Genomic DNA, 14,147 nt, shown 5'->3' on the forward strand with positions numbered 1-14,147 from the left:
CGCAAATGTAAACTTTTTGGAGTTTTTTTGCTATTCACATCCAGAGCAATGGCCACAGAAAGTGGAGTGGAACAGTTAAGCCACTGCCCTTGTCATAGTGAAAAAAAAGACTGTTAAGACTTTGCCAACTAGATAACTTTTTGGAACACATCTTATGAGGTTCTTTTAATTATTAAGTACCTGACAGATGGCCTGTGTCTGATGAGTTAATTTATTCTGGCCTCTGGAGTTAACAACCAAATGAACCAACAGGACCTTTTTTTTACCACCTAACTGTTCATATACTGAAGAAAATCTTGGCATAGAAGCTAGTAAACAGTCCTTTTCCATCTGATGCGACAGCTGTGACAACCCCCCTCTTGTCCTTTCCTGACCTTGAAGATGTCACATACAACATGTGTGCATGACTTTACTAATGAGCCAGCATCTGCAAGTGAACACATCTTTTCAGCATCCATGTGAGGGAATGCCATATTAATGGGGCCTTAGTTTTTTCCAGCTGTGGAAAGTCAAGCAGAGGAGTTTGTTTAAAGGGCTCTAATGCCTCAGAGCTGTAAACTGCATTCAGTCTCTCTCAGACTCTACCTACTCTTAAGGGACTGTTTATAAAAAACCAGGTCAACAGTAATTCATTTGTAAGCTTCATAATATTGTAAAAAATCTTTCTCCAGAAATTGCCTAAAACACTAAAAGTCATCTGTGTTTATTATCGTTTTTGCCTTTATGTTGCCATGAAAATAATGTCTGCATACTTAGATGCAGATTTAACTCTGTAATGGCTTACATATAACTACACTTTTGCCTCCTTTAATATTTTCAATTTTATTATACACATTACACACATACCCTGTCTCTTTTCTCTGCTGGTCACTCAACAGGAGGATGGCTTTAATGCTCTTTTCCTCTCATGTAGAAAACTAACAGATAATATATCAAAATGATTGCTGATATAGTTGACTAGCTAGGCCTCATATGCAGAAAAGGATTAAGACTTGCTTGCTACTGCCAGACTTGACTTTATACAGCTGTTACTAAGATGTGGAGATGATATTTTGTTTTCAGTGTAAGTTATATTTTAAAACCTTTTTGTAGTTAGACATTTACCGAAGTCCAAACACAAAAACAAGTCATGTTAAAAAAAAAGAAAAGAAAAAAAGAGTGATTTGTAAATTTGCTAAAATCTGCTAATGTATAGGATTTCAAAATGCAAAGAAAGAAACTAAGATGATTTCCTTAATTGAACCAAGGATGTTCCTCAATGATAGGTAAAAGGACTACTCATATTCATTTATCTATTAACAATCTTTATCAGGCTGTATCAAATTCCTATTGAAACACTTGTACTGATAATAGCTGCATCTACACTTAATCTGGCTGTTAAATGAACAAATCTTTTACTACTGTTTAGTGTGTCGACTATGTGTAATTCAGAATGTGAAATCCTAACTCTCAATGCTCAGGTTTCCAGATTTAGCATCTCAGGAATTCTAATAAGCAATTCTGCATCTTTTATGCGTCACATATATCAGTTGTAAGTTTTTTTTGTGTGTTTCAGAATAATGAAAGACTAAAAAGAAATTACATGCTTCCATCAACAGTCATCATAATGATAATTGTAATATTGAACATCAACCATCAACTCCTTGATGTAACACGTGGGTATCTTCAGCCCGATACAGTGGTAGCTTGTCAAGTAAAAAAGAAGATATTTGAAACATATGTCTGTTGGTAGAAATACATCTATTCTACACAACAGATTATTATGTCCCAGAAATTTAAAGGTCCCAAAACAACACTGTGGTAACTCATTTATTTGAAATAGAAAGGTAATTTGGACTTTAAGAGAGGTTGAAAGTATCAACTATTACTATTGCTGGTAGCAGACAGGTTTGTTAATATAGCACATGGCAAGGTAAACGCTCAGTGAGCTGCAGTAGCAACCTGCCCTCCTGCTTAGCATCAGCAGCTTAGTGAAAGGCCAAGAGGAATCAGGGTGGTGATTTATAGGCTAAAAATAGTAACCTTGCCAAGCCTAACACTTCACGTCTGGATAAATGATAGTATCATATTGTTCTCTTTAAACCACCCCCCACCATATTAACCATCAACTTCTACTTCTACAGCTGTGGGGTAAAATAAGGATGTCCTTGTTGTGATTAATGCATGACACTGTTTTTCTAACACTAGTAGGCGAGGAGGCGATTATATTAATTTATTAATCATTTTGGAAAATACTCAGTTATGATCGGTTGTTGTGTCTTCATTAATTCCTCAAAAGAAAACACTTGCTGGGTACTTCCTAGCAGGTAATATACAAGCTCATTATGTATCATGGCTGCAGCTGTGCAGACGTTGACTCATTTCATATTCATTTTCATACTGAAACTGTATCCGGTGATGCTTGATAAACAGAATGTACAACTATGTCAGAGTGTATTGCATTCTGGAAAGCAGCCACCAAATTTGCAGAGGCATCTTTATTTGTGTGCATAGTGTTTACAATAACTGTAAGCTCACAGGGACATCAAACACATATTTTGAAGGGGAAAAAACCCACTAATGGGCTGCATGAAGATCAAAAATACAATCTGTCACCAGGAGAAATTAAATAGTAAGCAAACAAGTGCTATTTCAAGAGAAAATGAGAACTTAATTTATTTCAGTAATTCAACTTGAAAAGTTAAACAAATATGTTATATAGACTCATTATTTAGCAAAGTGAGATATTTCAACCATTTTTTTAAATTTGGATGATGGATTACAGCTGAGAAAAACCCAAAAATCTAAATAGCAGAAAATTAACAAATGCTTGAATTTGCATATAATGAGTCTATATATTAGTTTCCTCTTTTAAGCTGAATTACTAAAAGGTTTGTGCAATATTCCAATTTTTCTTTAGTTTCACCTGTACAAAATTCAACAAGCTTATAATTTCACCCCTTGTAGTGTGTCATGCCTCCATAGGGTTAGTTCACTCAGGATTTCTACCAGTCTCAAATATTCGTTCGTTCGTTTGTTCATTTATTTATTTGTTTGTTTGTTTGTTTTTTTATGTATGTATGTATGTATGTATGTATGTATGTATGTATGTATGTATGTATGTATGTATGTATGTATGTATGTATTTATTTATTTTCTATACCGCTTAGTCTGATTCTGGGTTGCGGGGAAGCAGGAGATCCCAGCAATTAGCAGGCGAGATGCAGGGTACACCCTGATCAGGTTGCCAGGCCACTGAGACAAAAAATATTCACGCTCACACTCACACCTAGGGAGAATTTCGAATGACCAGTTAACCAAACAAGTTCTCTAAAATTGGTATGTATACATTTATAGCAAGTTGACCTATAGCTTTTTAATAGACCTAACAGCTGATAAAACAAATGATCTTAACTATCTCTTCAACTTCACCAGCTAAAGAAAAGTACACCTCCTCCCTGATGGTATGAAGCAAAACTTGCAGTGGATTAATGTTTGCAAAGATGGCCTTTATGTGGCTCTAATCCCATACTTGCACTGTTTAGATAAGTGTAAATAACTGTCTGACAAAGAATTATACCTAACTTATTTTTCTTTGACATGTTACAGATGAAGTCAGGGTTGGCATCAGAAGTCAATTTATCATCCAAATGGCGCCCAAATACTTGCACTGGCTAGTAGGCTTGAAATTTGTGTCATTAATGGGAGTCAGTATGGTGGTAAAAGGATTATGACAGAAAATCGGCCATGGTCACTCCCATGCTCCTACAAGAAAATGACATCATCATAAATATTTCCCAACTTACTCTGAGAGACACATTGATGGAATACTGCACCTATATGCTGCAATGCTTTAATTTTTAATGTATTGTGACATTTGTTCATTTGAAGTAAAGCCACATTCTTAACAGATTACAGTACAGAATAAATATTTTCAGTCTTTCTTTGGCTAATGGGTAACTAAGTATAGGACATAAGGCTAATCTTGACAAATGTAATAATGATAATAATGGATTGGATTTGATATAGCGCTTTTCAAGGCACCTAAAGCGCTTTACTTAGTGTATCCATTAATGATGATGAAAACATATGACAAGGCAGCATTGCAGGTATTTCATTAGTTTAGATAAGCTCAGCCACAGTGAGCATTTCCAACTTTGACAAGAGGCGCATGTCAACATGATAGCACCGCCATATTTAAAAATGGTACATGGTAAATGGTCTCTAGCTCCTTTCTGTAACTGGAATGATACCCAAAGCGCTTTACATCAAACATCACATTCACCCATTCATACACACATTCACACACTTTGGTAACACATTTAGGTAAAAAGATAAAAGGGGATAGTTGATACCCTGATCTGCCTCCAGCAATCTTTTAATGGAGACTGGGGCGTTAATACAACTCTGTTGTTAACCCCAAAACACTTCTGCTTTGATGTCATAATCACGTTTTTTAAATTGATTTTGGGAACATATGGTTAGACAGTTAGCTAGTCTAATTGTTAAACATGCTTTAATTTTGTTTGTTTGTTTGTTTGTTTTTGGGGCTGGAATCCTGTTTCCATAAAATTAACTTTTTCATTATTCTAAATTATCAAAACAACCTTACAGCCATAAAGCTCTTCATATTTCTTTAGCACTACAGAGCAGACCACCATTCTGTTTGTTATGATTCTGGACAGAACAAGCTAAACATAGCTAAACTTAGGCCTTTTGTGATTCCTTAGGCTTAATCATTTTATTTATTTATTTTTCACATCTGGCAAGTGACCATAGCGCTAGCAGGTTCTTTGTCTATTCAGGTGTCCATAATAAGAATTAATGAACTTCATGGAGACAAGCATCCCCCACAGTTCTGTCCGTCATGTTTTCTATTAATTTCTGTTAGTGGACAACTCATCAGGCATCATCCTTTACACAAATTAAAATTAAAAGTTGAAAAGTTTATTTAAGGGGACAGATTGGTGACAATGACAAGCTGCGTTGCTTTGTTCAACCTCGTTAGTGTATTATTATGCGTTGTACAGGGGCTTTGATTATTACACTCAGAAAGTGGAAAACAAAAACAACCCTCCTAAAAACTCCTCTAAAATTCAAGATTTTTTTTAAATTTCAGTTTTATTAACATGTACTTAAATGTAAAATATAAGCCTCATTGTTGGAATCAGTCTTCAGGTACAGAAGGAATGACTCTGCAACATAGATATAAACTATAAAACTCTGAAACTGGAAAAGGGAGGCATGTCTACCACCTCCAATATAAGTGTAACTCCCTCAGTGAGGGATGATGGCTTAAAGAGAGCGAAAAGTGCTTGGTGAGTAATTGAACAGCAAAAGATGAGTGAGAATTCAGAGACAAATTTTAAATGGGGTCAGTAATCACCGGTAACAGAATATTATTTTTAACCTTCAGTCGTCACTGTAGCAATTTATTCTGCAGATCTGCAGAATAAGATGGACCAACGAGATAAGTGAATGAAAAATATGACAGATGAAGTGATGATCAGCAAGCTTCATATTTCTCCCCCTCTTTCTGGCTGCAAATGTCACACCAGGTGGGTCTCTTTTGACTCTGTGGGGTGCAGTTGGACTGTATTAGCTTCCCAGACTCTTTGAAGATTGTAACACTCATTTAGCCATTTTTTCCATGCAAATTTAGGAGGACATTCATAACCATGAGTGTTTATACTTTACCTAATATGAATAAATTAAATTCGTTAAACATTCACTTTTTTGCACATTTTTGTTTTCCTTTTGAAAATTACATTTGCCCTGATGTTTATATTTACATTCTAAGATCGGAAAGAATTACTGTAGTTATATGATGTTTGGAGGGTGGGACTAAATGATGAAAGAAGCAGAGAGATGGTTAATGTTAGACTTATCAATATTTTATCAAGCCATCCATGTTAATCACAGCAGATGCAATAAGTGGAGGGTTATTTCATGAGCACAGGTGACCTTATCTGTCTCCAACTTTAAAGCATTCTCTATCTAGAATGTAGTACATACCAGTGTCTAGAGTATGCTGCATAATAAAGGATAAGCATCATTTTGGGATTTATTTTAGTTTAGTGTGTAAAATCTTTTGGTACAGGTTAGGGCTTCACGATATTTGGGAAACAAGATGTGCAATGTTATTGTTGACTCTTGCTAAATCTTTCCAAGTACAATTTGATTTTAGTCCTGCTCATTTTGAACAGGCCTTTCCTTTATGTTAATTGATTACATGTGTTTAAACTAGAGTTTTTGTGATATACATCAATTCCTATGTGTTTTATTAGTGAAAAAGGAAAAAATTACGATGACTTTTTGTGGCATAAACATTGTTTTAACATATAGGATGACCCTAGACCTTCATGTCATCCACCTCTGCTGACTTCTGCAGGACGTACCCTGCACAGTTTTCCCAGCCAAGCCTGTTCATTGACAGGGACTGCTTGGCGGCCTACTTGCTCATTAAGCTGGTCTGGAGAGCCTGATTAATTAGTCAGCATCACTGAGCTGACCCCATGTGTTTCTGTTTTCATCACTAAGTCTTTTGATCAATATTCAGCTCTGTCTTTCTGTTCCTGCCCCCATCTGTTTATTGTTGCTGTCTGCATATACCTGAAATTATAATAAGGAAGACACTAAAATAATGCAAATGATTACTGCATCTCAGAATACTTTTTCTGTTTACCACTTGTCACCAATTGTTATGCAAAAATCAGGGCCTTCGACTGAAAGCTTGTACCAACCTGATTATAGATGCCCGTTTTGTGCTAGCTTAATGCTCTGCTGATGCATACACACCATCACAAACTATACTGGCATGCAGATTTATTGTTTGCTGAATTGGGTGAACTGAATGGAAATAATAAACCAATTAAAATTTTTAACAAATCTAAGTATCCTATAGTGATGGAAAATTACTGCCTGTTTGTGCACGAGGCATTAGGAAATACTGTTGGCCCTCATCTTACTAAGGGACATCCCTTTGACTACATCATAAAGAAAGCATATGATACTCTTGTTTTGCCATCATGGCTTTTTGTACAGAGTCATTGTTGCTTTCACCATTAAAACTCTTCTTTCCCCATTGTTCTGGTAAGAAAGCGCCACTCTGTCTGGCATGAATTTCCATTAAGACTCAATTAGGCTGTAATAGGGGATAGAAGCCACAGGAGTAAACCCTTCATCCCCCAGCTCACAGAGAGGACATATTAATGGATTTTGTGTACCAAGTGATATGTGGTCAGGTAGACTTATTTACAGGTTTCATTTTCTGTGCATTACCATTTACCCTAGTATATCTTTATAGTGAAACTTAAAATCAAGGAAGAACAGTGAGTGCATCGCTGTCAGACTGGACAGTGACCAATAAGTGGCACTAAATTAGAAGATTACTCAGCTTCAAGAGTACTGTTATTGACAAATAATGATTTGAGGGTTTTGTTATTTTTTTATATATTTTCATGATGTGGTATTTTTATTTTTTGTTATTTCGATCAGATTAAAATAGCTCAGCTGTTTCAGTCGACTTCTACAAACAGGTGGATACAGTTATACATAAATTCAAGTTGTGGTTGTTTCTCAGAGGTATTTTTGATGTTAAGAATTTTCTTTTTTTGGTCATGTGGTTGCCTAATGAGGCAAACTTGCTAGACTATAACAATAGCCAACCTCTCAATGCCCAACTAAGACAACAAATGATCCATCAATGAGCAGCATAGATGCATGAGTTGCCACATAAGATAAGATAATCTTTATTAATCCCACATGGGGAAAGTTCTCTGTTACAGCAGCTCAAAAGGAGATAAAACAAGTTAAATAAAGATACAATTAAATGAAAGAAACATTATATACACTATACAATAAAAGTGCATAATTAGCTGTCGGTCATACCGTCATGTGAGTGTGGGTTCCGGTGATGCAGTAGAATGTAATGCAGCATTATACAGTCTGATTGCTGTGGGTATGAAGGACCTGCGGAAGCGTTCCCTTTTACACTTCGGGTGTAGGAGTCTTTCACTGATGGAGCTGCCTAAGGCCCCCATAGTCTGATGCAGAGGGTGAGAGGTGTTGTCCATGATGGCGGACAGTTTTGCCAGAACTCTCCTCTCCACCACCACCTCAATTGAGTCCAAAGGGCAGCCACAGACTGAGCTAGCTCTTTTTACCAGTCTATTGAGTCTGTTCTTGTCCCGCTCAGAACATCCCCCTCCCCAACACACCACAGCATAAAAAACCACGGATGCCACCACGGTCTCATAGAAAGTTCTCAGAAGTTGCCTGCTCACGCCAAAGGATCCCAGCCTCCTCAGCAGGTATAGGCGACACTGACCCTTCTTATAAAGAGAGTCGGTATTATCTGTCCAGTCCAGTTTATTATTTAGGTAGACACCCAGGTACTTGTATGTCCTCACTCTCTCGATGTCAAGTCCCTGGATGTTTAACAGTGCAGTAGAGGAGGGTTTTTTCTGGAAATCGATCACCATTTCCTTTGTCATGCTGGCATTTACTAGAAGGTGATTCTGCTCACACCAGTTGACAAAGGCCATGATGACCTTCCTGTACTCGCAGTTGTTCCCCTTGGACACACATCCCACTATGGCAGTGTCATCTGAGAACTTCTGGAGGTGACAACTGTCCGTGGAATACCTGAAGTCAGATGTGTACAGGGTGAAGAGGAAAGGTGATAGTACTGTGCCCTGAGGGGCCCCTGTGCCGCAGAAAACCACATCCGATGCACAGTCCCTCAGCCTTACATACTGGGGTCTGTAAGTAAGGTAATCCATAAGACGAATGAGTTGTCGCCCTACCTGTTTGACCCTCACATTTGGCTGCTTAGTTACCAATACTCATTTGGCAGAGATTTGGCCTTCTGTCTCAAGAATAAAGCCTCTTCTTAGACAAAATAATGGTGAGAAATCTAAAGTTTTCCTTACTATTAATGGTTGCCATCTAAAGGAGTCAGCTGAGCTGGTTGTGGAATCTTATCATGATTCCTCTTGGTCACCTCCCTTTGGAGGTTTTTGTAATGGGATACCCTGGTGAAGACCCTAGAACACACTGGATGGACTTTATACCTCCCTCTTCCATGGAATTGTCTCAAGATTCATCAATTAGGAGATGGACAGTGTTGCTAGGGGGACGTATGTCTGGGTTACCTCCTGGACATGTTGCCTCTTGAACCTGACCTTGTATAAGTGGATGAAAATGGATGGTTGGATGTGCAGCATGCTACACTGACATTTTTAATGCTATGTGTAGACAATACAGGTAGTCAGAGTCCAGTGGATGTAGTTGTATAAGTGAATGTACTTAGACTCAAAGATGTAAGTGTAAGTTCAGAAGTCAGCAATTTGAAACATTGCAAAGGTAAATATACTTACTGAATGTCACCATGACATTACAGAACGTTACTTTGCTGTCACATTTATCCTATGTAATTTATAAAAAAGAATCACATTGAGGGAACTATGGAGATCAGTATCTGGCCCAACACTTCAACATGTAGAAAATTGGGGATCAAACCAGCAATTTTCCATTGGAAAGATGGCCACTCTGTAGCAGCAGCGTCCTTACTTAGTGCTATTTACTTCTGACGTTTTACAGATTTGCTAGCATGGCTGCAGATTCTAATGATCTGTTGCTTTATTTCACCTCTTCTGAATGTAACACATCTCACAAAGCTCAAGGATTGGTGACCTGAAATCATGTTGTCTTTCTGCTGTCAGTGTTTTCTATTACTTGGGAGCCATTAACCTATATTTTGCACACTGAAAGCCTGTGTGACCTTTGTTTAAAAAAAAAAAAAAAAAACATGATTCATTCATAATAAGCATTATTTTTTAGTTGCCATCTCTCATTCATGCCATAGAGGAAGGAACAAAGGTGGAAAGGGGGGTTGGGTTAATCCGGATCAGCTGTGCGTGGGTAGTTGTGAGTAAGTGCTGCTAGCAGAAGCTCCTTAATTCCCTTTTTTCCCTGTCCTCAGCTAATACACCTATTGCTGGCCGGTAAACAGTGTTTTAGGGGCTGCTAAATAAAAAGTACTGTAAATGCTGTAAGTGACTGGAATATTTTTACTGCTCTATTTCTCATAATTGATAGAATTATAAAAAATAATTACAAATTATTATGATTTTTAACGCAATGCTTCCTTGGGGCAATGTTTCATGTTTGTTGGATTAGGGTAACATGTTTTAAGACAAAGCTAAATGTCACTTATTGATTTATGCGCTGCCATTTTGAAACCTCTGGTTAGAAGTTTTTGTATCGTTGTCATGATTAAAGAGGTGGAACGGATGCAGTTAATGAACTGGCTAAGAACCCAAAGACACCTAGTACAAGGAAGGTTACAAGACAGATTAGGATGATAATTATAAAAAATAAAAAAAAGTAGTAGCAATTGAATGAATGTGACATACCCCTTAGTCTGTAATAAGATTAAAAAGCACAATAAGCAGACCAACCATAGCTAAGGTGTAACCAGAACACCTCTTTCTCAGGTCAGGTCCAGCTCGGCATTTGCAGAAGTTTATAGCTGGAAGGTCAAAGGGAGAGCATTTCTCTTTGTCCTGTGAAGGTGTAAAGACTCTGGGGGGATACATCACATAGGTGTAAATGCTCTGTGCTAAGTTTAATGGTCAGTCAGACACATTACACGTTTCTCTTCTCTATCACCTGAATATATCAAATAAAGGCAATAATGCCATCAAGAATATCTTACAACACTGTAGAAAAAGAAAGAAGGAGGAAAAGCAGGTGAGGACAGGGTATTGGAAGCATGGTCTTATGACCCTGGCTGAGTCTCATTCGTCAGTTTAGAGGCCAGTGTCAAACAGACATTGATCACTGTGGCGCCTCAGCGAGTAATATTGCCAGCTTTCACTTAGGTACATGGCATGTTGCTCTCTTTGCTGATGATTTATGTGTCTTGGTAAAGCCTTTTCATTTAGTCCGTATGTGACAGTTTTTCTCAAGGTACACAAAGATAGGTGTATCTTGTATTTATTTATCCCACCCCTTATGTATTTATGTATATTCCTCAAATGGGACGAGTCTTTTCAATGGGACTAAATACATTTAAGAAGCGTTCCTTTTTCCGTTCGAATAGATGCAGTATAAAAGGAAAGACTACCTTGGATAATACTCTTAACGCCAATTTCATAAAAAAAAAAATAATAAAAAAATGTGCTGAGTAAATATGCTGAGTATATCCTTTGCTACAACAGTTAGTTTTTAAAAACACATATTTTTAATATGTACTTCTACTCTAATTGGCTTTACATGTGCAGTGATGATGTAAACTGGCAATTCTCAACATTTACTGTTTTAATCATGTTATAGTTTTTACAATTTACCAGCAACAGTAAAGACGTCTCTTCAGTGCTGTGGTGCTCGTTTGGTTGGAGTTTACAGTTGGAAAGACTACAAAGGAAGTAAAGCTCTTTTTTTTTTTTTTTTCTTTTTAATGGGGGAGCAAAAACATCTTCCTAATGACCCACAGCTATATTCTTATGTCTTCCTTGAGCACTTTTGACTCCTTTCTCACTAGTGCTGATGGGAAAGAGCCTTGGGTGTTGCTTGTTGCAATAGGGCACTGCAACATTTTATTATTATTATTATGTCTCACTACATTTCTGTGTCGTATGTAGATATGAAATTTCTCCTTTACAAAAACAAAGCATTAGCAATGTAGTAATTAGCCATTAGCAATGTAAAGCAGAGATATTCATGTTGCTATAACTCTACTCCTAAATCTAATGTGTAGTACATAAAAAACTTAGCCAGGTCCTGTGTCAATATTTGCCACACCTTTTTAATAAATATGATCTTAGTCTCACAGTTTTCCACTGAACCCTCAGTTGTGGATTCTTAATGTTTGTTAAGTGCAGTACTAAAACAATTACGATCAAAGTTTAAACACAACCAAACTGACCCACAAGTGAATAGTTAATAGTGAATCTTTGCACTAATTTATGTAACACTATCCTCATTCAAATTGCCTACCTCCCTCACCTCACTTCCTTAATTACTCTTAACAGCTGATGGGACAGAGTAGAACCTCAGCTGGCATTGAAGGGAAGCTAATGCTACTTTATATCTACGCACAATGCACTAGTGGCAGACTAAAAGTGGAGGGGTTTTCTCTAATATTATCAACAGACATCTTGATTCTTTTAAATACCACATCTATGTAGACGAGGCACATGTTAATCTTAAAGACCGCCAAGTCCTTATTAGGTAGTTTCTTTAGTAGCAGGTGCTTCATGAGCTGCAGTTTCAGGATGTGAAATGAATGACTATATGCATGTGACAGGGATCATACACTGTTACATTTGCAATCATCAGTGACATTTTAAATATTTTTCTGTATCATGTTCCTACTTTTCATAGCAGTTGTCACAATATGTTTGCCATATGCACAGCTTACCATATGCTTCCTGTTTGCAGTGAACTCTTCTAGCACAAACAGGGAGGTGACTGTTTGTTCAAGAGATCATGTGGAAAAAACTAAAGGCTTCCCTTAACACGGATATTTACTTAATGAAGAGTTTGCATACACTTCTGCTTGTTTTAAGTTTATACCATCATTATTAAATTATAAATATGTCGAGTGTGAGGTTAAATGAATTTCTATCGTATCTGTCATCTGAGTTGAATCTTTTACCTCAGGCAATTCTGCTTTACATTCCTACATCTCTTTCTGTTTTTCTGCATTTAAATATTTCTCAGTTTCTTAATATAGCCTTATTTGGATACCAAATTATCCACGTTTACAATGGATACTGGCCCAATGAGTGGTGATGAAGGTCTGATAAAAGGACAGACGCTGTTCCTACTGCAAAGCAAATACCGAGCCTGTTCTTAGGAGCAACAAACTTCAAACCATAGTTTTATTGTTTTAGTTATCTGTTACAGTTCTTCTTCACATATAAAACTGCAAGAATGTGTTTCATTGACTATAATATTTGCTTATATTTTTCATATTGTAAAGCATAATGGATGTCTCTGGGATGACTACTAAAGTTTTTAAATCAATCTAAAGTAGTCAGCCAAAACTTTGATGGGATTCTTGTTAAACTGTTAGTGTTTGACCCCATTATGTTTATGATCTGTAATTCTGCCTTTTCTTATTTATATTTTTGTTTGGACTGACATCTCCTTTGTAAGTGTTGTTCAATAGGAAACTGTGCCAGACAAGGTTTAAGCCTGTATACTACTACTACTACTAATATACTACTTATTTAAGAGCCATTACAGCAGGATTAACACTCAGGGGGTTTTGGGCGATAAACATTTCTGTTATTGTTATTATCTGTTATCAATAACTACTCCTGTGTTTCTGGATTGCGTGTCAGGTGGTGATGTATTATGAAGTGATCCCTTCTTCTGCTCATACTATAGAATTCTTCATTTTTCAGCATTTTTCATTTTATTAATTGATTGTCTTTTGCATGCGAGCTTTTCATTTTGAACAATATATAAAACACTTTTTTTTCTAACTCCCCATCGCCAGGCGCAAACCTACGTCACAACCCGATGGTCACGTGACCAGGGACAGCTTGCCGGTGAAAGCAAACCCTGCATCATACCAGCGACTGTGTTGAAATGTGCAACTTGTTCTCATAGTTTTAAGTTTTCAGCTATTGATAGGAAATTATTCATAATGTCATACAGTTATATTTATACCCTCAGTGTCAAAGCTAGAAAAATAATATGAGGCGAAGCTAGTGGCCCTTGTGTCTATCCACCATTACATTGTGAAGGAGCTGCTAACAAGAAACGTTGAGGACTTCACAAAAACCACCAACAAACGTTTGTTATTGTTACTGTAACCAGAAATTTCATGGTATTTTTGGCAGCTATACATAAATAACCATATGTTTTAAACAGTAATATCATAATGAATGTTTTATTTTTGACATATTTAAGGAAACTACTGAAAAAAAGAAAAAAAAAAAAACTTGACACAAAAAATCCAATCGTGTTAGCAGCAACTTTTTGTTTTTACAGACGAAAGACCCAAATGTGACAAAGTTCACAGATGTTCACGGATGTTTGCACCTGCCCTGCGTCTGTAAAGAATTCCTTAAAAAATTTAATTGATCCAGATCACCAACAAATCTAATCACTTGTTCCTCATTCCATTTTTGGAGATTTCATGAATATTT

General features: G+C 36.8%; 1 protein-coding gene and 1 long non-coding RNA gene across 3 annotated transcripts in view; one reads left to right on the top strand and one right to left on the bottom strand.

The window, feature by feature from the left end:
• prkcaa (protein kinase C, alpha, a) overlaps positions 1-14,147 on the top strand; it is a 140,508-nt gene that overhangs the window by 57,170 nt on the left and 69,191 nt on the right. The gene's annotated exons all lie outside the window — the stretch shown is intronic.
• The window catches only part of LOC121638783, a 111,368-nt gene that overhangs the window by 1,253 nt on the left and 95,968 nt on the right, over positions 1-14,147 (bottom strand). The window lies entirely within an intron of this gene.

This window comes from Melanotaenia boesemani, chromosome 4, assembly GCF_017639745.1.
Source record: "Melanotaenia boesemani isolate fMelBoe1 chromosome 4, fMelBoe1.pri, whole genome shotgun sequence".
In the NCBI taxonomy this organism is placed as follows: domain Eukaryota; kingdom Metazoa; phylum Chordata; class Actinopteri; order Atheriniformes; family Melanotaeniidae; genus Melanotaenia; species Melanotaenia boesemani.